The following is a 27,389-nucleotide window of genomic DNA, read 5'->3' on the forward strand; positions in this document are numbered from 1 at the left end:
GCTGACAGCTCAGAGCCTACAGCCTGCTTCAGATTCTGTTTCCCTCTCTCTCTGCCCCTCCCCCACTTGTGTGTGCGCTCTTTCTCTCTCTCTCAAAAATAAAATAAACATTAAAAATTGTTTAAGGGGCGCCTGGGTGGCTCAGTCGGTTGGGCGTCCGACTTCAGCTCAGGTCACGATCTCGCGGTCCGTGAGTTCGAGCCCCGCGTTGGGCTCTGGGCTGATGGCTCAGAGCCTGGAGCCTGCTTCCGATTCTGTGTCTCCCTCTCTCTCTGCCCCTCCCCCATTCATGCTCTGTCTCTCTGTCTCAAAAATAAATAAAACATTAAAAAAATTAAAAAATTGTTTTAAAAAAAGCAGAGATTGAAATAACATAGCTACAAGCTAAGGAAGGGTAAGGATTGCCAGCAGCTACCAGCAGAAGGGCATGGATTGGGTTCTGTCCAGAGCCGTGGGTCAGAATACAGGCCTGCTGACACCTTGATTTCAGACTTCTGGCCTCTAGAATTGTGAGAGAATACATCTGTGTTGCTTTAAGCCTCTCAGTTTATGGTGATTTGTTACGGCAGCCCTAACAAAGTAACACACTATACCATACCCAAGATGAAATGGTAAATAAAAACATGCAAAAGGATAAAGGAAAGAGGGACATTCCCATTTCCTTCACCATCTGAAACTGTTTGGGAAGAGTTAGGTGTGAAATATGCAGACATATCAGAAGCCTGGCCAAGAGAGAGGAAGGGGAAGCCTGCTTCTGGCAAGATGAGGGAGATGCTCCAGATGGGAATGGCCCACGGTGAGATGGTCTCCTTTATATACCTACTAAATACAACATCTGATGAGAAAAACAAGCTCCGCTCTGGTTCATAAAAATAATACAATTAAAGAAAACCAATCTGGTGAGAAGGCAGGCACAGCAGCGGGAGGCTGGGCAGACTTGAGTAGAGGAAATCTGTTGGCAGAAAACCTGGCAGATTCCTGGGGAAGACCAGAGGAAGGGAAAAGAGGCAGATGCCGGCAAATTTCATTTGTGGTTGGAGCCAACACTGTTGAACCATTGACTATCAATTTAGTCCCCATGCAGTGTGAACAGCATAGACCTGGGGTCATCTGACTGAGGAGTCTGAGAGGACCTGATGGAATGTACGAACTGCACCACTTTCTGTTTTTTAATATAGCTCCTTCCAGAACTCTTGATGAACTCTTTAGAACTCTGGTTTATTGTAGAAGAATGTGAAAGTCCTTGAGAAGGCAAAATGGTTTCAGTTTTCCTAAATATTTGTGTGCTATTTCAACAGCTTGGCTGACAGGGGTAAATAGTAAGATATAGTGTTTTAAATTCTTTGTACAATGTTCAGCCTGGTTTAACAGTTGACAGCCACTCTAATATATCAGGAAGATTACGCTGTGTGAAATATTCTTTCATTTGATAATGACAATTTCATTGCTATTTTATAGTGTAGGTGCCATGGCGGTGGGGGGGGGGGGGGAGTCACGGTGATGAATTGACATCATTTAGATCTTCCTAATATGATAATTTTCCAGGAATCCTAAAACCTGTGCCCCAATTCATATCAGGTTTTAGCTACAGGACTCTGACTAATCCTCTGGCTACAGTTTTCTGCCTGTAACTCAGCAGGAAGCATAGAAAGGGGAGAGAACATTCAGTGAGATATAGTGAGTAAAATGAAATATTTTGGCGTAGTGACAGGTCTCAAGTCAACTTTATCTTCACTTGCTGTGTAATGTAAGAGAAGCTTTTAACCTGCACAGGGCCTCAGTGTCTATGTCAGTCAGGAACGATAATCTGTGCCCATAATTAATTTATCCATTTGTCTGTCAATAGGCATTTCAGTAGCTTCCAGTTTTGGAATACCATGAATAACACTGCAATAAAATCCATATATATTATTTTCAGTGGATATACATACTGTTTCTGCTAAGCATTTACTTAGGAGAAGAATTACTGGAGTGTATTTTACATGCATATTTGTGCTTTGAAGATTCTGCTAAACAGTTTTCTGAAGTCGATATATAAAGTTTACTCTTCATTACAGGAGAGTTCTCATAGGTCCACATCCTCTCTAACACACGGTGTTGAACATTATCACATAACAACTACTGATTTTCTCCCTGAAATCTCCTTCTTCCATGGTCTTGCACATTATAGTAAATGGCATAGCTGCATTCTACACCTGTGTGCCTGCATTGATTTCTCTCTGTAAATCCAATGAAGCACAAGGCCTTATAATTCTATTTCTAAACATCTTTCTAATGTGTTGGCTTCCCTCTCTCTTCATTGCCAACTTCCTCACCTAAACAAACACTATTTCTCACTTGGTCTACTGCAATAGCTCCCTATCTATCATAGGTCCTTATTTTCCCTACTTCTCTTGTTCCCTCTGGGGGAACATTCATTCATTTGGTCGCCAATGAGATGTTCTCTAAAGTAAACGGGATTCTTTTATATCTCTGTTTAAAAACTCTTCATGTAAAATATTCTATAATTATAATGTTTTCAAGATTCATTCTTTAGAACACAATTCCTTTTTATGATTCAATAATATTCCATTGTATAAGATATACCAGATTTTGTTCATCCATTCATCTGTTGATGGGCATTTAGGTTTACATATTTTGGATATTATAAATAGAGGTGGTTATGAACATTTGTGTGCATTTTGCTAAATGAAAGAAGCCAGACACAAAAGACCATGCGCTGTATGATTCCATTTATATAAGATATCCAGAATAGTTAAATCTATTGAGAAGGAAAGTTGGTTAATAGGTTCCAGGGGCCTGGAGGATGAGGAACAGAGAGTGACTGCTTAATGTGTATGAGGTTTCCATTCCGAGTGATGAAAAATTCTGAAACTAGGTAGTGGGATAGTTGCTGCACAACATAGGGAATGCACATAAACTACTGAATTATACACTTTAAAATAGTTTAAAATGGTGGATTTCATGTTACATACATTTTTCCACAATGAATTCAGTTATAGTGCTGGTTGAAGAACTCCATAATTGTACTGAAAACCATTGAACTGTGCACTTTAAATGCATGGAGTTTATAATGTGTCAATTATATCTCAATAACATTTTAAAATAATAGGAGAGGTCATCTAGAGGCCGTGACTGCCAGTTGACTTGTGAGTTGGATCCTGGCAATCAGAGGCTCCTCACTTGTCCTTGGAATGTGGCCTCTACTTGCTTTTCCCACTCCCCGAGGCTGCTCCAAGGACACAGCCTGGAGATGGTGATGTGGTGCTAAGACCGTCTGGACTGAATACATAACTGAACCCAGTTAAGGCCTCTATATGAATTTTTACGGTTTAGTGGGCAAGTGTGGAGATCTACTTGTCTTGCAGTTGCACAAGACAAGTCCTGTAAGTAAGTTCCAGTGCTTCTTAAGCCTGCCATCTACCAATGTAGAGTGATCTGCCTCTTTCTTCAGTCTCTCCTTGCCCTCCATGTATGGGGACTGGTTTCAGATTGCACCCGCAATGCCCCCAAGGAGCTTGCGAACCAATGAAGCCTGTCATGTAATATGCATTTTATTCCAACCAACTTCCAAATTTCTCCTCTTGGAAAATCTGATTCCTCTTGAGCTGTCATTGTCATATGGAGCCACTCTCTTCAAATTAAGTAACATTTAGCCATTTGTATCTTCTTTTAGTTCCTAAAGCACACCATTGTTTCCTTAACTCAGGCCCTTTGTATTTGCCATTCACTCTGCATGGAATACCGTCCTCTTATTCTCCCCCATTGCTGAATTCTCATCCTTTAAGTTTTACTTTAAATCTTATTTCCATAGACAGACTTCCCCTTGCCCTATACAAGTAGCCCTCAGGTTCTGCCTTCTGTGCTCACAGTCATTCAGTGTATTCTATCCTGACTCCTAGTTCATCGCTTTTATACTTCATTCCCAATTTGTGACAACTGATTTATTTGTTTACACGTTTAACGTCCGTTGCTACCCCCACTAGAATGTAAGCCCGTTGCTACCCCCGACGGTGTCTGGCACATAGTCAGTGCTTGGAAAACTTGTATTGAGCAAATATTAAATTATTAATGCATGTCTCTCAGTGGTCTACATTGGAAGTTCACATTTCTATAGATCCTCTGAATAAAGGCACTGGAGACCCTTATGTGGAGAATTCTTATTCTGCCTGATCCATATGCAACTCCAGCAATTTTTTTGAATAGATGAATGAGTGAATACATTAACATTGAAATGTAAGCTGAGTCTCTTAGATTCTTAAATGTAAAGGATTTCTTATCTAAAGAGTAATATACTTTTTTATTTTAGTTTAGTTGCCTTAATATTTGAAAATTTTATTCTATATACATATTCACTATGTATTATATATAATCATATATATAATCAGTCTATTTTCAATCTGAATCAAGTTCCACGTGACCAAGCTTTGGAATTACTTAAATTATGGAGACAAAGTAAATTTCAATTTTGCTATTTTGACAATTAGACTAATTTACAGTTAGACTAGTGATAATTTGTCTAATTGTAAAAATGGATAAATATAAAGATAAATGTACCATAATCACTATCAGCCACTTTCTAGGTGTGTGGCAGATGCCTTAGTCTTTCTGTGACTCACTGTTTTCATCTCTTTAAAGCAAAGATTGGGTGGAACTGAATGTTACAGCCTCTTTGAGTTCCACTGTGAAGACTTTTTCTTACAGAAATTCCTTATCCAGATCTGCCGACTGGTTGTCATTCACTCTATTTCATTCTGCCACTTCCATAAAAATAAATTTCAACATGAGCCACCAGACCAGATTTCAATTCTATTGGGAGTTACACTTTTGTTTGTACAATTCTTTATTTATTACTAGTTAAAATTATTTTTAAAAAGTCATATACCAAGTCAGAATTATATCTTAATATAGATGGTTGTCTAGCAGCCTCTGCCATTTCATTTTGCAAGGAGATACAGTTCAAATTGAGCCTGGGAATTTATACACACCGGTAATTAGTTGAGCCTTATAAATTGCAGACTTTCTCTCCTTGTAATGCATCTCAGAGATTTTGTGTCAAGACATGAAACAATATAATATGTCAAGATTTGGGAAAGTATATGCCAAACTGTGATGGCTTAGTTGAAAACACAGCTGGTGGGGGGGGGGAGAAGCAGGAAAATTGTAGGATATAAGGAACACATTTAGTGCATTTGGAATGCCTCTAAAGAGATGCATACAGTCTGCAGATTCTCTTTACTGTGGGAGTGTAAGGAAAGTTTAAGATGAAGCAGTCTAGGCATATTTGGTGGTATTGTACCCTTTTACTTTGAGAACTAATTAATGACAGAAAAAAAAGAAAGAAAGAAAAAGGAGAACTTGGAAGTGACAAAACAGTTGTGAGTAAATTATCCCAAATAGATTGAAACCATTGACCAAAAGTATTCGCATAGGTGCTACACCTCAGATAGGCATTGCCTTTTTTCCCTTTCTAAGCCTTAGGATTCTAACCATCCTGCCTTTTGAGAATACTTTTGGTCTCAGTTGGCAGAGTTCCTGTTTTTCTCCAAACAGAGCATTACTTGTGTAAAGCCTGTGAAGCCAAGTGGAACTTGGTTGTCTGTTTCGTGCTTGTGAGACATTCACCCATGTCTCCACTGCAAGCTCTCTGTGGGCAGAGATAGGCTTACAGTTCTTCTGTGTGCCTGTGACACAGTGGTGGTAGCCAAGTGCAAAGACGAGGCCTTACTGCTTCTAGTCTGGTTAACTCAATCCCACAAGTATTTATTCTGTTCCCAACACAGGCCGATGCGAAAATTAGGCATAGCCACAGATGCTTCTGTCTCAAAACGGTACCTCAGTGCTCTTCCACATGGAAAACACTTGCCCATTTTTAAATCTTGTCATATAAAGTGGAAACATTTAGGTTTTGAAGATAGATGAAGCAGTGCTGGAATTCATCTGTGAGAGACAGCCGGGTCCTGTTATAACTTCCTGGAGAGGAGGCATAATAGGGTGATCTGGGGTGGGTCAGGGGCAGGGGCAGGGCTTTAACGAAATGAAAACCTATCTGAGCCTCAGGGAGAACTGAAAAATCAGTGGCATACTTTAGTGTCGTCCTTAATGAGGACATAGATTTTATTACAACGCGCTAAAAACCATAGTAACAAAAACTGTATTCCTAGTCCATTAATGATGAAAGCTAAGCAAAGTTGAGAAATCTTTATCCTGGGTAGGCAGAAAGTAAAAATATTGATCATTATTATATTTTGGATCCTGTGTAAAGCACATCACATAAACATTGTCATTTTGCTCCTGTAACACACTTAAGAGTTATAAGCTTTATTCCCTCGTTTTACCTAAGGTGGAGCTTGGTAAAGACATAAAGTGGCTGTTTGAATTTCATGGAACTAAAAAGAAGCTGAGCCCTCAGCAAAGGATGTTCTGTGGGACCTTCTCTCCAGCTCCCTTTGCTATCACGTACAGTAGTTTGGAACAGAGTGGTGTGTTAATACTCCTGCAACAAATTGTTAAATATAGCTTAGAAAAATGTATATTATTTCACATTTTTAGGGAGTGTGCTTATTGAAATGTTAACAGTCGCTGCATAAAAATGGCGAATGCCATTATGTTTTCCTCCAGCAGAAAAACAATGAAGAAAAACTATACAATTTAATTTTACATTTGAAGTAAAGGCTAATCACAGTAGCCCATAAAGTTATTCTCTGGAAAGTTGTTCTGTAAAACAAATGTTACTGATTTTAATTAGAGTACATGTATGCACAATTTCACATTTAATGCTGAAACGGGAAATTAAAGAATTCAATCTCATTGGCCTTAAGTCAATTCAGAATGAAAAAATAACTTCTCACTTCAGAGCTGAAGCAATAAACACAGCTTTAAAGTTCTGTCTTTGAATATCAGGCTAGTCATTTTTTAAAAAATCATTTAGAAGTTTCCATTTTTAACCAAGGTACCTCTTCTCTATTCTCCTTCCCCCTGCCATTATGTTTCCTGCCAGGAAGCCATGCCAATGTGAAAATTAAAAAAAAAAAAAAAAGTTTTCAAAGGGTCGAACACAAAGGCAATAAGAGGAAAGAAACTCTCTAGAGATTTTCCTTGTAAAGATGTTTTTGAGTAATTTTAATTTCTCAACAGCTCCATCGCCTCACTTGTAATGCATAGTGCATTTACCTAGAATTCTTTTCCTCTCTAGTAACCACTGTAGAGCACACTCCTGCTTCGCTTTCATCAGCAATGGATCGGGTTACCTAGGAGAACTGCTTGTACCCAAATGACCTAAAATAAAATGTAATGGAAATAATAATTAAAAGTTAGTTAAGGATTCCAGTGACCAGGTCTTTCATTTTGGTATATGTTGGATAAACTCATCCATTAAAGAACAGAAAGAAGCCATAGCACCTCTTTGCGGAGAAACATTTAATTACTCTGCACGGCCTGCAAGGAAAAGGACTCTATTTAGAGCCCTCCGTTACTCATACTGAACCCGCTTCTCTGTCGGGTTTGTACACCCACAGTTGACAAGCGAGGACTAGAGACTGGGCAACAGTGGGTCAGGAGTGTTAATGGTGGAGCACAGGTTCAAGGGTTTTTTTTTGTTATTGTTGTGTTGTCTGTTGGTTTGCTTGTTTTTCAAACTAGAGGCTGAACACAGGACAAAGAAAGTTGTGAAGCAACCTTCCTCAGAAGGCTGTGGGGTGGAAACCCAGGAGGAGAGGGTGAACAAATGAAAGTACTCATAAGCTTGAAAATGAAGCTGAGGTCGGAAACCGATTGCTAAGTAGTCAGTTGGTATATCAAATGTTAGGATTTAGAACAGGAATTAAACTTGTTTTGCATTTCGTAATTCTGTTTTCTCTCTCTCATTCATGAAAGATACTGCCCACTGATGATACAGTTATCCTTCACGGAGGTCGGAGACTGCAACACACCTCTCCGCTGTGAACACCAACGGCGTAGACTTGCCAAGAAAATGGAAACTGAGCTAGTAGAGCTAGAAAGGGGGAGGCGGATAAAACAAAGCACTTAAAAGTAGAGGCTGGCAGCCTGAGTATTGAAAACTCATATGTGTTCTTTTGTTCTGAGAGGCAAGATTGCTTATGGTTAAGAAACCAGACACCAGAGCCAGACTGGGTTTGCATCCCACCGCTGCCACCAACCACCTGTGTGACTTTGCTGTAATTACACCTCTGCCGAAAATGAGATGATAATACAAGTTGTATTATTGTAGTCCATGGTGTGGATGTGGAATAAACCTACAGCAATGGAAAGGCACTATCAATGGCAGAGGTCTGAGTTGCTTCAGATCTGAAGAAGAAGAGGAAGCTTTAGCCCTAGCCAGAAATTAAGTCTTAAAGTAAAAAAAGGGTCAAATTGTTTCCAGCTTCATTAACCTCCCTTTCTTTTTCAAACCTCTCCTCTCATTGATAGTTTTTTATAGAATCCCTCATATGCCTTTAAGTATTTTCTCACATGGTGTGATGGTTAGTGTTATGTGTCCACGTGGTTGGGCTGTTAATACCCAGGTATTTAATCAAACACCATTGCAGGTCTGTCTGTGAAGGTGTGTTTAGATGTAGCTAATATCTACAATCAGTTGACTGAAGATGAAAAAACTTAGGCCTGGTTTCCAGATGGTTCTATATGACATCGAGGGCTGTGAGAAATGATCTCACTCAATGGTCAGATACTTGAACACAATTAGAAAATTCTGACAAGGAAGCCTGGTGGGGGAAGGGGATTATGTGGTTATACATGTTTCTGAATGAGCAGAAAATGTGAAGATCTCCATTCCAACAATCTATGTGTCTATCTCTCCACTGATCCTGTGCACTCTTGATTACTTTAGCTTTTTCTTCATAAGTCTTGAAATAGGTTGGACTAATTTCTCCTGCTTTATTCTTTTTACACATTGTTTTAGTTCCTTTGCCTTTCCATATAAATCTTAGAATAATTATGTTTATAACTAGAAAAATCTTCCTGAGATCTGGGGGTGCTCAGTTGGTTGAGTACCCAACTCTTGATTTCAGCTCAGGTCACAATCTCATGGTTCATGGGATCAAGCCCCACGTGGGGCTCCGGGCTGACAGAGTGGAGCCTCCTTGGGATTCTCTCTCTCCTCTCTTTCTGCCCTCTGCGTGCCCCCCTCGACTCGTGCACATGCATTCCCTCTCTCTCTCTCTGTCTCTCTCAAAATAAATAAATAAACTTAAAAAAAATCTTACTAAGGTTTTGATAGGAATTGTGCTAAACCTGTATGTCAGTTTGAGGGGAATAAAAATTTTTTTGTATATTTTCTTCATTTCTTAAGATCTTCATCTATTTTTTTAATTGTCCAAATATAGATTATATACACATTTTGTTAGACTTATGTCTAAGCATTTCATTACACTTTATTATTTTTTTTTTTTTTAATTTTTTTTTTTTTTTTTTTAACGTTTATTTATTTTTGAGACAGAGAGAGACAAAGCATGAACGGGGGAGGGTCAGAGAGAGGGAGATACAGAATCTGAAACAGGCTCCAGGCTCTGAGCTGTCAGCACAGAGCCCGACGCGGGGCTCGAACTCACGGACCGCGAGATCATGACCTGAGCCGAAGTCAGCCGCTTAACCCACTGAGCCACCCAGGCGCCCCTATTTTTTAAAGATTTTTTTTTCAAATTTCAGTTGTTCATTGCTGGTATATAGGGAAGCAATTGACTTTTTAAAAAAAGTTTTTATTTAAATTCCAGTTAGTTAACATACAGTGTAATATTAGTTTCAGATGTACAATTTAGTGATTTAATACTTCTATACAACACCTTGTGCTCATCTTTTCTGTATTAACCTTATATTGTATGATCTGACTATAATCACTCTTGGTTTAAAGAGTTTTGTTTTGTTTTTTGATTCATTGGGATTTTCGACATAGGCAAACATGTTACCTGTGAATAACAACAGCTTTATATTTTCTTTCCTAATGCGAATAACTTATAATTCCTTTTCTAGTTTTATTGAATTATCTAGGATTTCCAGTACAGTGTTGAATAGGGGTGCTGAGAGACAACACTCTTCCTCAAATCTCAGGGGAAACCATTCAGTTTTTACCCATTAAAAATGATGTTGCCTGTAGGATTTCTGTAGATGTTCATTATCAAGTTGAGAAAGTTGCCCCTTTACTTGTAGTTTTGTGAGTGTTTTTTTTTTTATGATGAATGGAAGTTGGATTTTTTCAGATGTATTTCCTTCCTCAATTGATATGATCACTTTTTTTTCTTTAGCCTTAATTGATTAATTAATTGATTAATTGATTTTCAAATGTTGAACCAGGCTTGCATGCTTTGAATTATTCTTAGGCTGTCAATTTGCTAATATTTTGTTGAGGATGTTTGCAGCTCTGTTCATGACAGATATTGGCCTATAATTTTATAACCTTGTAATGTTCTTGTATGGTTCTGACAACAAGGTAATGCTGGCCACATGGAATGAGTTAGAAAGTACTCCCCTTGCTTCTGTGTACTGGTATATTGCAGAACATTGATGTCACTTCTGTCCTAAGTACTTTGCATAATATACCAGTGGAATCATCTGGCTTGGTGATTTTGTTTTGAAATGTTATTAGTTATTGATTCAAAAATATAGGACTATTTAGATTATCTATTTCTCCTTGTGTGGGCCTTGTAGTTAACTATATAATTAGATTAGTATCTACCATGTTCATACCTGTTTATTGCATCAGTTCTTTGTTTCTCCTTCTCCTTACACTCCCATCTTTTTATGCTTTGTCTGGTTATAATTGATCATTTTATATGGCGTCACTTTATTTCCTTTCCTAGCATATCAACTATATATTTTTGAAACTTGTTTTACTGGTTGCCCTAGAGTTTCCAACACACATTTTTAACTCATCTAAATCCACCTTCAAATAACACCATGCTGCTTCACTTGTGGTGTGGGTACTTCATAGCACATTGTCCCAAATCCTCCTTCCTTATGACCTTTGCTGTTATTCGTTCTACTTATTCATATGCTGTAATCGCCCAGCAATACATCAATACTGTTACTACTTTATACAGTTATCTTTTAAGTCCATTAAGAATAAGAAAACTAAAATATTTTATTTGGCCTTTATTTTTTCTCTGACACTTTTCTTTCTTTTTTAAAAAAAAATTAACAATTATTCATCTTTGAGAGACAGAGAGAGACAGTGTGAATGGGGGAGGAGCAGAGAGAAAGGGAGAAATAGAATCTGAAGCAGGCTCCAGGCTCTGAGCTGTGTCAGCACAGAGCCTGATGTGGGACTCGAACTCACTGACTGTGAGATCATGACCTGAGCTGAAGTAGGACGCTTAACCCACTGAGTCACCCAGGAACCCTCTTTTTTTTTTTTTTTTAATGCAGATCTCAGTTCCTGTTCTATATCTTTTTTTTTTTTTTCTGCCTAAAGCATTACTTTTTAACATTTCTTGCAAGGAAGTTCTGGTGTTGATTAATCCTTCCGGTGTGTGGGTGTGTGTATGTGGGATGCACACATGCTCTCACATCAGATAATGACTGTTTCCTTCACTTTTGAAGGATAATTTTGCTAAATATAGAAGTCCAGGTTTTTGTTTTGTTTTGTTTTGTTTTGTATTTATACTGTTTCTTGTTTTCTGAGAATACTAGTCCTGTGGTTAGTGTCTGTAATTAATTTTGGAAAGCTCTTGGCCATTCATTATTCCTTCAAGTATTGCCACTGCTTGATTCTTTCTTCTTCCCTCCTCATATTTTAATTATGTGTATATTGCACCTTTTGAAATTCTCTCACAGTTCTTGGGAAGTTTCTGTCTATTGAACTATCTTTAAGATATCTCATACTTGTTTCCAGTGGAGCCAATATACTGGTGAGCCCTCAAAGGCATTCTTCAGTTATGTTTCACATTTTTCCCTAACATTTTGATTCTTTATAATTTCTAAATGTATGCTTATATTTTTGAAAGTTGTCTACTTTTTTTCCTTTAGAGTTATCAATGGGTGAGTCATAGTTATTTAAAATTTTCTGTCTCATAATTTAAAAATCAGAATCATATCTGAGTGTAGTTCTGATGTTGACTTTATCTTTCATTTCATAGTAGTTTTTTTTCCCTTTTTTAAATTATTATTATTAGGCATGCTTTGTAATTTTTTGTTGTAAGTCAGACATCTTGTATGGAGCAGTAGGAACTGAGATAAACAGGCTTTAGGGTGAGGCTACATTAATCTGGGTGAATATTGGGCTGCGTTTAATATTTTACGTAGTTATAGGTGCCAGAAGTTTCAAATTCTTCTGATATCTTGGTTTTTATGTCTGCCATTGACTTTGGGATTTCTAAGAATGCCTCCTCAGATAGTCTGTCTTGCAGCTCTTTTGGCTATAAAGTAGTGTTATACTGGAGTCATGTTGGTTTGGAGGTAATGTGTATGCATGCACGCACATGTCAGTCTGAGTGTTCTCTGCTCTTAATGAACTCTTAGTTTTTCAGGTCTGTATCAGGACTGTGACCTCCACCAGTGGTATAGCTTCCTCCACTCCCTTAATTAGAAAGGAAAGCTACAGGGACTGGCAGGGATGGGTACAGGGAGGTGGGGGTGATTCTTTCTCACCTAGGAGAAGACTCTCCTAAAGGCTTTGTTATGGAGAATGCTCTGGGCATTTTAAAAGTTCTGGCTCTCCCTCAGCCAGAGCCAAGAAGGTATCTTTCTACCATGTGCATCATAAAAACCCGGTAGGATCCATGGATGAGGACCAACAAAGTATAGGGGCCCATAAGATAGCACCTCTGGACTTTCTCACTTGCACTAGACCACTCTCGACCTCCAGCAGTCATTCAAAATTACAAAGTTTTTTACAAGTTTTTCTCTCTAGCAGCTCCTGTTCCAGTTAAGCAGATCTTGGGTATGACTGGATTCACCTATCTCTCTCTAGATTTCAGAGTGGAAGTTTGCTCTGCAAATTCAGTTCTCTGATTGATCCAGGAAAGCTCCTTATGTTTCAAATTTGTCTGCTGTTTTCTTAGAAAAATGGTAGTAACAACTTCTAAAGTCTTTACCTATCAGAGCTAAGATTGAAAGACTCCTCATTTTCTATCAGTAATTCAACAGTACATTTTCTATCATAAAACAAAGTATAAAAATTTAAAACTGATAAGAGCAGAAGGATTGCCACCCATCTACTTGAAGGGATGAAAGGAAGAAGATCCTACAAAGTTTTATAGTGAAGCTTTTTAATAGGAGCCATGATTTTCCATGGAGGGTGAAGCCCAAATGATACAACCCAGTAAGAAAGCTAGGTAAATAAAAACTCTCATTTGCTGTAGTTTCCCATTAGCTACTTTTTATTGTCAGCAAACTGGAGAAAGACAAAGAATGGTCTAGGAAATGGAAGGTATCCAGCATGTTATCATTACTACCAACCCCATTTGGTAATAGTGGCAGTATTCATCTACAGCAAGGTGATGATGACGGGAACAGTCTTCAGGAGGAAAACGCTGGCCATGGTGGGGAATTCTCAGAAGAGAGGAATCTCTGTATGCTAAAGACTACCTTGTTCGTGTCCAGGAAATGTTCAGAGTTTTGAAGAAGTGAAGAGATGATAACTAGATTGGAGAAGAAAGACAAATCTGGGAGATAGATTCCAATACCAAACCCTTGCAAGCAGGAACATGCTTGAGTTCTTCCATTTGCAGGGATTTGTGCTTGTAGTTGTTCCTCTCCTTGCAGTCCCTTCACATAATATCTCCTGTGCTACCTTTTCCCCATGCTTTGTGGTTTCTTTGAGATACTATTTTTTTTCCTCTAAGAATTATTTCTAATAGAAATTACTCTCTTATTTTTCTGCATTTCCAAAGCATACTTTGATTCTCTCATGTACATTCCGATACATTCCACTAGGTATTATTGGATTTTATGTGTGGTTTTCTTCATTCATGAATATATTAAGAAATCAATAATTAAAGTCAAGGCATGGAAAAGTGAAACCACATAAAACATTAATGTCAGTTGATAAAAATTTGGCATAGTTTGTGGTAGAAGACGAAAATCACAAAAATTAATAATGGCCTATTAACAAAAGGCCATGATAGACTTACAAAGCCAAAGAGTTTAGATTTTTTTCTGCAATCTTAAGTGTCTCTAAAATAAAAAGTAACTGTGTGTGCTAATTTGACCTAATAGATTCTGTAGCAACAGAGACTATATATTGTTCGTCTTCATTCTTACCTTTCTCAAAATATTCTGTAAACTGATAAATTACTGTTAGATTGATAAATATGCGAAACATTTTCCATGTGAAAACAAAACTGAAACCCTGAAGACTGAATGGGTTGTCCATGCTAACATAGCTAGATGGTGGTAGAAATCATGCTCTCATTCCTAGTCTAGAACTCTGTGTTACAATACGATGTGGTTTCCCCATGCTCTTCCTGTCTCTGTTCTGTATCCATGCTTGGGCCCATGGTATCATCAACTAGTATAATTTCACAGTACAATGCTTAACACCTGCTTTCTGCTAGATGATGCACGTTAGCATATTTTCCCTGCCATATGAGTCCCAAGTGATTAAGATGATGATAATCTTCATAAATGAAGGGAACAAAGCATTAGTTCTCCCTATTTACATTCAATGATAAGTCCTGGAACATTCCCTCTAGTACACATTCATGAAAGAGGAGACTGTAAATTACCCCCCCAATAACAAAATATAGTAAAAGAGTGAAATGTTAATTGGTAATCTGGAATAGATGAAGGATAAATTTAGAGTTAGGAGAGTAATGTAAGACCTGTACTTAGAAATTTTGTGTCTGGAACCTTAGTAATATGACTCTCTCAGGTATAATTTTAATACTTTAGAGGTTTCCAAACTTCCTCTGTTCAAGGTAACTTTAGTATCTCAGTAATTTTTTATAGGGTCCCTAGGCCAAAAGAAATACTAAGAGCACTTAGGCCAAACAACTTAATAAGTCTTTATGCCCTAAGAAATTAGCAGGCTTTTGAAAAAAATAATACAAATAAAATAGAAAACATTAACCACAATTAAATAAATACTATTAGCTAACTAAAGGCATATATGTGCCTGTTTATCACTGCACAACCTCTCAAGCCTCAGAATCAGATTAGCTAAAGTCACCCCCATTTCCTGTTTCTGGTTAATTTCTCATGCAGTACTTGCTTATTATCACAGTCACCAACAAAACTTGGCTTTGAAAACTATGACATAATTGAAGTGTATGCAACACTATCTAATATAAACCCTTCATTATTTAAAATTTGTAGTTTAGTGGGTGCTGTCAAATGACTAGTATCACTATGCTTTCCATGCAAATTTAACATTTTAGCATCCTTTAGCATCCCTCTGAGTTCACCATGCTATCCTAGGGAAACTTGTCACGTATCTTGGAAACTCTAAGCTTGGATTATTGTAGAATGTATCATTTATTGCAGAATTTCCTGTAGAAACAAAACCAGTTTGGGTTTTTGTTTGTTTGTTTTTCGTTTTTTTTTTTTTTTTTTTTTTCTTATCTAGGGGTTAGGATTATATTCTAAAGTAATAAAGCCATGAATATGGAATCTATGCATAACTTTTCCATATAGAAAAACACCCTAATTGTCAGGTGATATAAAGTTGGTAGGCAAGAACTTGGGGAAAATGTGTTCTATTTTATGTCCTGTTAATAACTTAACTGTAAATATTTGGAGAAATATTGGTGAAAATTGTTGGTGCTTCTATAGCTCAATTTTTATCTTCCATTGGTAAGACAGAGAAAGTTATTTCTGCTTACCACCAGAAACTGTCATTTCTTAATGTTTTTGTTTTGGGTTTTTTTTTTTGTTTCTTTTTTGTTTTTGTTTTTGTTTTTATGCTAGAGAGAGAGAGTACAAGCAGGAGAGAGGGGCAGGGAGAGAGAGGGAGAGGGAGAGGGAGAGGGAGAGGGAGAGGGAGAGGGAGAGGGAGAGAATCTCAAGCAGGCTCCATGCTGAGTATGGAGCCCAACATAGGACTCAGTCCCATGACCCTAGGATCATGACCTGAACTGAAATCAAGAGTCAGATGTGATTCTATATGCTGTGTATTATAGAAGATAAATTAATGTATATCAAATAAAGATCTTGCTCTTACTCCTCCCTTGATCAATTTCTCAATAGACTTTTAGAACTTATTTTATTCACTTAAAATTTTTACATTTTAATTAAATAAATTTGATGCCTAAATACATGTTTATTCTAAAATTTAATAGAAAAATAGAAACAAGAGGATATATATAGACATAAGAAAAAGATTTATTGGGGGATTTAAATATTGATATATATTTTTGAAACTCCTTCCAGAAAGGGAGCACCAATGTATTCTTTCTCCAAAGGTAAATGAAAGTATATATTTTTCTACCTCATTACTGTCACTGAGGTTTATATGTTACAAAGAACATTATCCTTTCCCTATGTGAATTTGTGTTTCACTGCATTACTAATGAGAGTAAACTCACAATATGTTTATTAGCCTTTTATGCTTTTTCTTGAATTAATGCAAATTTTCTGCCATTACAGTGAGAACCAGGGAGTGACAGCTGGAGTACTGCTAGAAACACATGGAGCAAATGGTTATTACTTTAAACTCTAAGATTTAGTTTCTTCAGGGGCACCTGGGTGGCTCAGTCTGTTAAGTGTCTGACCTCAACTCAGGTCATGATCTCCTGGTTTGTGGGTGAGAGCCCCACATCAGGCTCTGCACTGAGAGCGCAGAGCCTGCTTGGGATTCTCTCTCCCTCCCTCCCTCTCTCTGTCCCTCCCACACTCCTGCTCTCTCTTGATCTCAAAATAAATAAATTGAAGAAAAAAAAGATTTCATTTCTTCAGCAGAAACAATTGATTCAATCACCCAAATCACTTCAAAGCATTTCCTTTTTTTAAGTTTTATTTATTTATTTTGGGAGAGAGAGAGAGAGAAAAAACACAGAGAGAAAGCACATGTGTGTGCATGTGCATGCATGGGCAGGGGAGGGGCAGAGAGAGAAGGAGAGAGAATCCCAAGCAGGCTCTATGCTGTCAGTGCAGAGCCATCTGTGGGGCTCTAACCCACAAACCAGGAGATCATGACCTGAACTGAAACCAAGAGTCAGATGCTTAACCGACTGAGTCACCCAGGTGCCCCAAATATTTACTGGCTTTTGTGTACCTCTGCTGCTGCTCAGCAGCTGTGTTATATTTGTCCATTCTCTGTTCACTCTTGCCATCCTTCTAGATGATCATCTGAGATCTTACCCACTCTTGTCAGATCTCCAGCAACTACACCTTAGCTGAAGATCTCACATCCTGTTCTACTGAAGAAATTGTAGCAGTTAAAAGGGACGTTCCACAGAATGCATTATTTCAACCCAAGTAATCGTATTTGTGGTGATCTAAAACTTTCTGGTTCACAACACATAGATGGTCCACACTTCCACCCAAAGGCAACACCTTCGGTTGTGCAATGGATCCTATTCCCACTAGGTTCCTGAAGTGTATCACTCCATCAAGTTTTGCCTTTCTTTCATTTTTAGGCATGCATGTGATCTTTGTATTCAAAACTGCTGCTTTTGTCCAATCTTAAAGCAACAAAAGTAACCAAATATCCATATCATGTTTCTCCTCTTTATATACAAAGCATCTTTTTTCCCCCTTTACAACAAAACTCCTTGGAATACTCATCTAAACTCATTGATTCTAATTCTTCTCTTCATATTGTTCTTTGAGCCCATTCTACTCAGACCTATTGCTCCTGTCACTGTACTCAAATTGCTTCTTCAAGAACAACAGTGAATTCTTATTTACTAAATACACCAGTCACCTTTTATTCTTCATCTTGCTTAATCTATCTGTAGCACTTTCCTCTCTACCCTAGAACACATTTTTAACTTGTATTCCAGACTCTCCTGGATTTCCTTGTATATTCTGACCATTCATATTCAGTTTTCTCATTTCCTGGGCTCAGTTAACCAGCACTGTCTTGTCCTTGGATTTCTTGTGATTTTTTTTGTTTGTTTGTTTCATTTTGTTTTTTTTTATATATATACACACTTACAAATATCATTCAATCACATTTTGTTAAGTGCAGTTTCTACTGTAAAGACGTTAATATGTGTATCTCTAAAGTGGATTTCATCCTGACCCAAAGACTTATAAAATCCACTTTCTACTTGACATCAGTACCTGGTCTTCTACCAGGCAACTCAAAAGAAACATGCCCCAAGCTGAGCTTTCAGACTCTAACATGTCACTGCTACATCCTTTCTTCTTATAGTCTTTGCCATCTCAGTTTAAAGAAACTCCATTCCTTATTTCACAATTCTGTGGAATTGGATCTGTTACCTCCTTTCTTTCTAGAAGCCAAAATATGCCTTATACAACATAAGTTCTCAATATGAGAGATTGAATGAATGAATGGATCTTTTGAAGGATTATAGATCTTATTAAGTATAAATGCCCCTCTTTGTCCTTGTCCTCTTAAATGTATTTAACTGATGTTCCCTCTGCTCTACCAATGATACTAACATACCTGCTTGTGTGTGTGTGTGTGTGTGTGTGTGTTTACATGAATCTCTTATACACTTTTTTCCTTCTTTACTACCAATATTTATGAGTCATTTTTTAGGTTTAACTCCTTTAAATAGGAAACAAGATCACATTTTTAAAGCCCCATCTGAGACTAAGCACTTAAATCATTAATTTTTAGATATTATTTCATTGTGATTACTGAGATGTTGAAGCTATTTCCTAACAATATATTTTATGTTTTCTACTTTCTCTGCTTTAAAAAAAAAATGGTATTCTTATATTTTGATTAACTCATGCAGTTTTCTTAGTTCCATTTTTTTCTTTAGTGTTTTAAAAGTTTAACATCTCAATACTTTGAAGTGTTTGCACTTGGAATTTAACATCTGTATTTAACATTTGCTATTTCTATGTAATGCTTTATGTTAATCATTTTCTTTGTATTTTTATCATATAAATCAAGAATCCTAGCATTTATTTTATTTTTTTCTTCCTCCTACCTCCTGCCATCTCTTACACCAGTAGGCTGAAAACCTATTCTACATTGAGATCATCAATAAATTAAATTTACTTTAAAGTTGTCATTTTTTTAAAATGACTCTTATTTAAGCCTAAGTATAAATTACTTAGTTTAAGTATAAATTACACTGTATAAAATATACTGTTTTAAGTATAAAACAGTATAAATTACACTGTTTTTATTGTTTTTCACTATTTCTTGTAAAATATTTTATTTAGAGTCATTGTTCCTTTTTTTCAAAACATCCTCTAGTAAATTGTCCAGATGGGTGATGGGTAAGAAATGTTTTATATTTGGGCATGCTTTATTTATTTATTTTTTTAGCTCCCATAGTTCAATGTTAGTTTGATTTAATACAAAGTTATAGTTAAATCTTTTTACTTCAGAAATATAAAGACATTCCTTCAGAATCTTATATCGAAAGTTATTAATGAGGATTCAGTTGACTCTCTGTTGGTAATCAATTTAATAGTGGTTTCTAATCCCATACCATCCCATGGAACTTCCAGTGAAAAAACTTTTAAATTCTAAAATTTCATTTGTATATGAAAGGCATGGATTATTTTAAATGTACTTTTCTTATCTCGGCTTGGCAATGAAAATGTAAGGACTTATGTTTCCTCTTCCATTCTAGAGATTTTATTTTCCTTAGAGAGAGAGAGAGAGAGAGAGAGAATGAACATCAGAGCGGGGTAGAGAGGAAGAAGGAGAGAGTATATCTGCAGCAGCTTCCATGCTCAGTGCAGATCTCGATGCTGGACTTGATCCCATGACCCTGGGATCATGATCTGAGTAGAAATCAAGAGTCTGACACACAACCAACTGCGCCACCCAGGCATCCCTAATTCAAGAGAATTTTTTAAAGTATTTCTTTGTATATCTTCCTACCTACTCTCCCTATTGTCTGCTGTCCCATTTGTACATAATAGGTACTTCTGGATGATGGAAATGTATCCTCTGTGTGTATTAAATTTAATTTTATTCTTTTTATTTCTTTCTCTTACAAACACACACACACACACACACACACACACACACACACACACACACACATACACACACACACATGGGATTCCTTGTATAATCTCCCAGCTCATTAACTGACTCTATTTAGCAGGGTCCTTTTTAGCTTATCTTCTGTTGTACCACTCCCCCTTACCCAATTTTGATTTTTATTTTATGACTTTCATATTTTTCACTTCAAAGATGTTCTCTCAGATCCTTTCATATCAATATCTGTTTCAATATTTCCATAGTACTTTTTGTCTGACCTCATGTTTTGATCTTAACAACACAAAGTTGATTATATACAATTAATTTTATTCTCTGTTTCATGTATACATAACCTGTTTGTTCAGCCAGCTTATAAATCATTCAGAGACACTTAATATAATTTTGTTCTTTTTGTTTTCACTTTCTTAGTTCTTCTTACTTTAATACAAGATATACATAAGGATTCATTTCTTCAAAAGCAGGAGCCTCCTCCTCTATTTGCTTCCTTGGGTCCTCTATTTGTACTCCTGAACATAAACCTTCCTTCCCCATCCTAGAAGCACATGAATCTCTTGTTTTTGTCCTCCCCTCTGAGCTCCTAAACCTCTGGAGGTCTGTCTTGTCTGTTTTGGCCTGAGTTTTCCAGCATCATTCAAATAATTTGAAAGAATTGGAAAGATTGATTACAAATAACATTCAGCACAAGAAATAGTGCTCAGTAAACTCAAAGCCTCACTTGTCCAAATAGGATTTAATTTTCACTCACAGTCATACATTGACAGCAACACTATTTTCCAGGAAGAGCAGGGTTATAACACAAGTCAGAATCATTATCTTGGGAGAAAACACAGAGCTTATAGTCTCTAAGGAAACATTTTTGTTACTCAGTTATTTTATTTATATTTTAAAAACTGTCGAGATGGCATATGACTTATTCATATAAATTGCTCTAACAATAATGAGTATAGCAATTTATATCATTGAAATACCATTGTGAACTAAACAGAACCAGATGATGAGCAATAACTTTTTGTTTTATATATATATATATATATATAATATATTATATAAATATAATATAATATATATATATATTATTCTCTAACCCAATATGGGGCTTGAACTTGCAACCTCAAGATCAAGAGTTGCATGCTCTACTGACAACCAACCAGGAACCCCTAATGAGCAATAATTTTAAATATGGACATTCAAAAGAATGTCATTCAGATAGAATCCATTTTGGTAGGATGTCAAAGAGACTGCCAGACCCACAAAGGATGATAAAAAGAACCTGAATTTACCCATTTATGTTGCAATTATTAAACATTTGTATGCAAGGAGAACTTAGAGCTCTGACAGAGATATTTGATTTTGCAAGATTATTATATGTCTATCAAATGGCCAAGCACAATCCCAACAGCCAATTTAAATCTAATGGTTGAACTAATCATTCCTAAGTGAAGATTTTATTTTAAGTGTGAAAAGCTAAAAATAGGTTACAACAAAAAGAAAAATAAATTACACAGAATAGCCATTATAGAAATGTGTGCAATTTTTCCCTTTAAAAAATAACACCTTAAAAATTTTTTATAAAGTTTTAAAAAACAGTTAAAATGCATTTTCAATTATTGTCATGCAATGACTTTATCTTTGCCAAATCAACTGAAACATTGTTCAAGTATGAGATTCACAATTAATTATAAAATACAAATTCAGTTTTACTCCTTTGAAGTAACCATTATTTTTAGAAAGAAGCTTATGGATCTGGAATGTAAAACATGGTAGAAGATGTCAAACAGCTTAACATTTAGTGTTGGTATCAAAGAGACAAAAGTGAAATTACAATAGTGTTCCTGTGTCACTAGCTATAATCAAAGGTGAAGGTGTATAACAATGGATAGCAAGTATAGTGAATTAGAAACTCTTAAGGATGATACTTAGTATTCTCTTGAACTTTTATGTAGGTATTATAAAATGGAAGAAAGCTTATACAAGGAATATATACACATTCTCTTATCTGTAATTCTGAATTTCAATGTCTGAGAAAAATTTTTTTTTTCATTTTGTGTGTTTTGTTTTTGTTTGTCTGTTTTATAACCTGCTTGGCAGGGAAGCCTGACCTAAACAGAGGAAGGCAACCTAAAATCGTTATGTATGTCACTTTCTAGCATGGTCATTCACATGTTCTGTTGAGGAAAGGTCAAATATACCCTTGCCCCTACTGTCAGTGTTACTTGTATATTATGCATCTTTCTAATTCTGAGAAACTTTGAAATTTGAACCATATCCTATCCCAAGTGTTTTAAGAAGGGAGGGTAGATCTATATTCGAGTAATTAATAAGGAGGCAAGTTATCTAAAGCAAAAGTTGCATCACCTTAAATCAAAAGAAGATGCTATTTTGAGATGTTAAAAATACAACTATACTTATTTATTCTGTTCATATATCCAATTGAAGTATGTCCTTTTAAAGAAGCCAGTTATTCCAACAGTCTTACCATTGATATCATTAGAAATTTTTGTTGTTTTTTGTTTGTTCATTTGTGTGTTTGAGGAGTTTATTTTGCGCTTGGGTGTACTGATGTGATTGTCTTTGATAAGGAGTAATTTCTATCCAGGAAGAGAGGATGTAAACTAGGAAATTAGCTAAAATATATTTAGATGACATTTCAATGAAAAATGAAAGTTATCAATTTGGCTAATGATTTTGGAACTTAAAAAAGAGTTAAATAAAGGAAGACATAAGACTGATTTTTACATTTAATGTGTAAAATGTTTTTTATCTATGTATCATAACAAAGCTAAAATGTTTCCAAAATGTTTAGTCACTAACTATTGAACTTTATCATGTCAGACACAATCATTTCATTGCAAGCATTCATACAGGTATGTTTGAATGTTGGTATCAAAGAGACAAAAGTGAAATTACAATAGTGTTCCTGTGTCACTAGCTATAATATGTTTAAATATTTATTTTTCTAATTAGAAAGTAAGAACCTATATTTGCTGATGTTGAGTAAGAAGCCAGAATTCATTGGTATATTATTTTTATTATTTTGAAAATGATTATTTGCTAACAGTCCTTCTCCATGGTAATTCCAATGACTCTTCATCCTAAATATTTGAAATTCGGGATTAATACTTTACCTTTTATATAGGCACAATTATATATAATTACATATATTTGTGTGTGTTTAAGATGACCTATGCCAATTTCTTTGTTCAGCAATTATTAGATTCTTTTGGTAAACATCTGTCTGTAAACCCTGATGCTTAAATGTAGAAAGAACCACATGATTCTTGTGGAGTGCATTAGCTCTGTATCTCTTGACTACCATTACTTTTAAGATTTAAAATTAAGTTTCACAATCAAATACTCAGTTTCTATTACTTTGAGTACTCACATATCCACTTTTGAATTGTGGGCTTCTGATTACATTATGTCAAATGCTTATGTCCTCATCTTAAAAGTCTAGAACAGTGGTTTTTCAGCAAGGGGCATACAACCCTATTAGGATGCATTTTTAAATCTATCTTGGAGTTTCAGATGTCATAATGACTTGGAAGAACTCTTGACATTTTGTGCAGGAGAAAAAGCAGAGAGAGATTTTGCTTTCTCTAGTTCTTGAAAATTCAAAAATGCTGTTTCTATACTGACTATACCACATTGTTTCCATTCACTTCTTCTGGGACTCCCAATTATAGACTTTCTAATTCTATTCTTTTCATCTCTGTCTCCTTTCTGTTTTCCATCGCCTTTGCCTTGCTACTTTATTTTAGGCAATTTATTTTTCTTTATCTTCCTGTATATTATTTTTCTCTTGAGCAGTGTTTAATCTCGTACTTCTTTTTTAAAATAAATTTGTGTAAATTTATAGGCTTACTGTTTAGTAGTTCCATTTACTTTTTTAAAAATGTTTGTTTATTTTTGAGAGAGAGAGAGAGAGAGAGCGAGCGAGCACGCACAAGCAAGGGAAGGGCAGAGAGAGACTAGGAGACCCAGAACCTGAAGCAGGCCCTAGGCTCCAAGCTGTCAGTGTGGAGCCCGACACAGGCTTGAAACCATGAACCATGAGATCATGACCTGAGCCTTAGGCCAATGCTTAACCAACTGAGCCACCGAGGTGTCCCTATTTGCTCTTATCTTTCTGATTCATATATTAAAATCTCTTTTTACATTGTCTGTTTTTGTGACTTTACCCCTTATGTTTTTAAACATTTCATAAATGCTATTTTACATTCCTTATCCAACAATTATTATACCTTAAGTCTTTGGTAATCTAAGTTTTATTATTGTTATTATTATTATTTTATTATTATTATTAATGTTAACACCTAGTCATGGTGGCTTGTTTTTTTGTGTGTACTCCTGATCTTTAATTGTGCCTTCATTTTTTTTTTTGCTGTTGTTTTAGTTTTTGTTTTAGCATTATCTCTTTGTAACTGTTAGAACTGTTGGAGTTCTGATGCCTAAATGGGAAATTTGAAAAGCAATCCTGCAGACTGGATTTGCTTTTGCTTCTTTCAAAAAGTAGCAGGTGACAGGTAGCACTGATCTGGGACCACGTCAGCTCTCTTCCATAGTTTGGATTTTGCTATAGGAGCTTTCTTCTCTCAGTGTTGCTTAAGAATTAGTACTTCCAGTAATATCTATTCTCAGACTAATTTCCCTTGATGTGTAGGTCTTGGCTAATCATTTTTATTGCAGTACAGCCCTTCCAGTGTTTACCTAAATTATTTCAAATGATCAGTCTCACACAAAGAATATCTCGTGCATGATGTGACTGTTCTACACTGTCAGAAACTCAGAGACCACGCAGCCACAACGCTGGTAACAGACATTAGATGTTTAAGTACTCCCTTCCATGGTCTCCAGTTCTGTGATTCCTCTCTGACTGGCCAAAGGACGCAAATTATTCTTGCTGTAATTTTAAGAATTCTGTTGGGCTAAAAAGCATTATTATAATACCTCATAAATTATGACTCGGGAAAAGCTTCTTTGAAATAGAGAAAAGTAGTGAAGACAGGAGCTCCTTGAGTTTCTTTTTTAATGGAATTTTAAATGAAAAAAAACATTAATTATAAAGGAGCTCTAGGCTAAAGTACAGACGCATATATTGTAAAGAAATACTATATAAATCTGCACAGATGGTCTCTCTAAGAACTCTCAAACTGTAAACTGTATTTATATACATCATCTTCAAGAAGACACTGTGTTCCCTATATCTTAATTTAGTTTATGTTACATTTTCAGCATGTTTCTCACTTGCAGAGGTCTCTGGGGATAATAACTGTATACAGCCATTCAGATTTCATGGTGATCGCAAACTATTTTTCCCATCCCTACTCCACCATATATTATGTTACCTATCTCAAACTGTAATTAAGATATATAGCATAAAGTATTTCAATTTTATATTTTTACTACTATATCAATATGTATCTTCTTAAATATTATTTTCACATCAAGTATCTAGCTCATATTCTAAGACTAAAGTGGACAAAGGCAGCTAGCCAATATAGGTTTCCACAAATTCACTTTATCTTCATCAGCAGGAATAGCAATGGAAAATAAAAGATGAAATGTTATTCCAAAACCCGAGGGCAATTATAAAATCAACAAAATTTATCAGAATATTTGTGTTTATAGATTTTAAAGACTCTTAATTCACCCTTGCCTATTGGTGAGTGGAATATATCATACAGGAATTACAAGAACTATAATAGGGTAAAAAACGTAGGAACTAATAGGGTAAATTATATTTTTAATTAGGGCTGTACCTGCCTGTTAAAACCATTCTCTAATAAATTAACATGTTCAATATGCCCATTACAAATGGCATTTGCACTTATACATCATAACGTGAAGTAAAAGTATTTTCATTTCACTCACCATGTGCTTATAGCAAAATGACATGGGACCATGTTATGGACCATTCTGTGTGAGAGTTTACTTGAAAACTGTTTTATACCTTAGCTTATATAACAAGTATAGCATCCCATAATTAAAGTTTTATTCTTATACTTATTTTTTACCACTAAAATATTTTTTTCATAAAATAAATAAAGGTCCAAAAAATATACAGAAGACATCTAGGCATTTCACTGAAGTAAGTAGACTGTAACCTATTGAATGGTGTATAGTGCACCTAAAATTGCTTGTAATTATTTCTCCTTCCCTTTTTTGTTTGCTAACGGATTTACTGGGGTTGAAATGATATAGTGAGTAGATTATAATATTCATAATTCCTACATCAGTTTACTAGTCCCCCTCCACTAATCGTCTCATCTTACTGTGTTTCTTGGCTCTAGATATCACTCCCTTAAAACACGTGAAAAAGTAATGTATTATATTATCATAATTACCCCAACTTTAATCATTCTTTCGTTCTGGGAATTTCCTTGTGGGAAAGAATTAGTTGTCATGAATGAGATGGTATATATAAAAATGTAGGATAATCTGCTCCTACTTTTGAGACTGAAAAATAGGAGAGAATATAGCCCTTTCTTTAGATGATCAGTCTGAGAAGTCTTCTGAAATATAAGGCTAAAGTCTTTGGGCTTTAAGTGGAACAGCTAAAATTGGTTATTATTTTTTTCAACGTAGTTTACTTCATCCCAATCATTAAACACTGTGATAGGCATTGGAAATATATTGATATAGGTAGGTAGATATAGATAGATATGGATATAGATAGATATATAAATACACACACACACACACATACACATAAACATATATAATCTTCCTTCAGAATTAGAAAGGGGGACTTCTGTGTCCTTTGATATTTGACATTGTTTGGGTTTTGGTAGTTTGTGTCTTTCAAGGAATAAGTCTTATTCATCTCAGTTATCAAATTCAGATTTGAGGGCCTGAAACTGTTCATCTTATTCTCTTATTATCATGATAATACCCATGGACTCAGTAGTGATTCTCTGTCTTTCATTTCTGAAATTGGCAATTTGTGTCTTCCCTTTTTTATCTTGGTTACTGTGGCTAGATTTTTATTAATTTTATTGATGTTTTCAAAGAATCAGCCTTTGATTTTATTGATTTTTTTCTATTTCATGCTTTTCAATCTCATTGGGCTCTAATTTTAATTATTTCTTTTAGTCTTCTAGCTTCAGGATTAAATTATGTTTTTTTTTTCCTTCTAGTTCCTTAAGGTAAAAGCATAGAGTGTTTTTTATTAATTTTAGAGTGTTTTTCTTTTCCAATATATGAATTGAATGCTATGATGGAGGGAGCACCCAAATATATAAACCAATTAATAACAAACGCAAAGAAACTTATTGATAATAATACAATAATAGTAGGGGATATTAATACCCCACTTACATCAATGGGCATATCATTT

Source organism: Panthera pardus, unplaced genomic scaffold (genome assembly GCF_024362965.1).
Source record: "Panthera pardus isolate Hobbes unplaced genomic scaffold, ASM2436296v1 HiC_scaffold_10, whole genome shotgun sequence".
NCBI classification, from domain to species: Eukaryota; Metazoa; Chordata; class Mammalia; order Carnivora; family Felidae; genus Panthera; species Panthera pardus.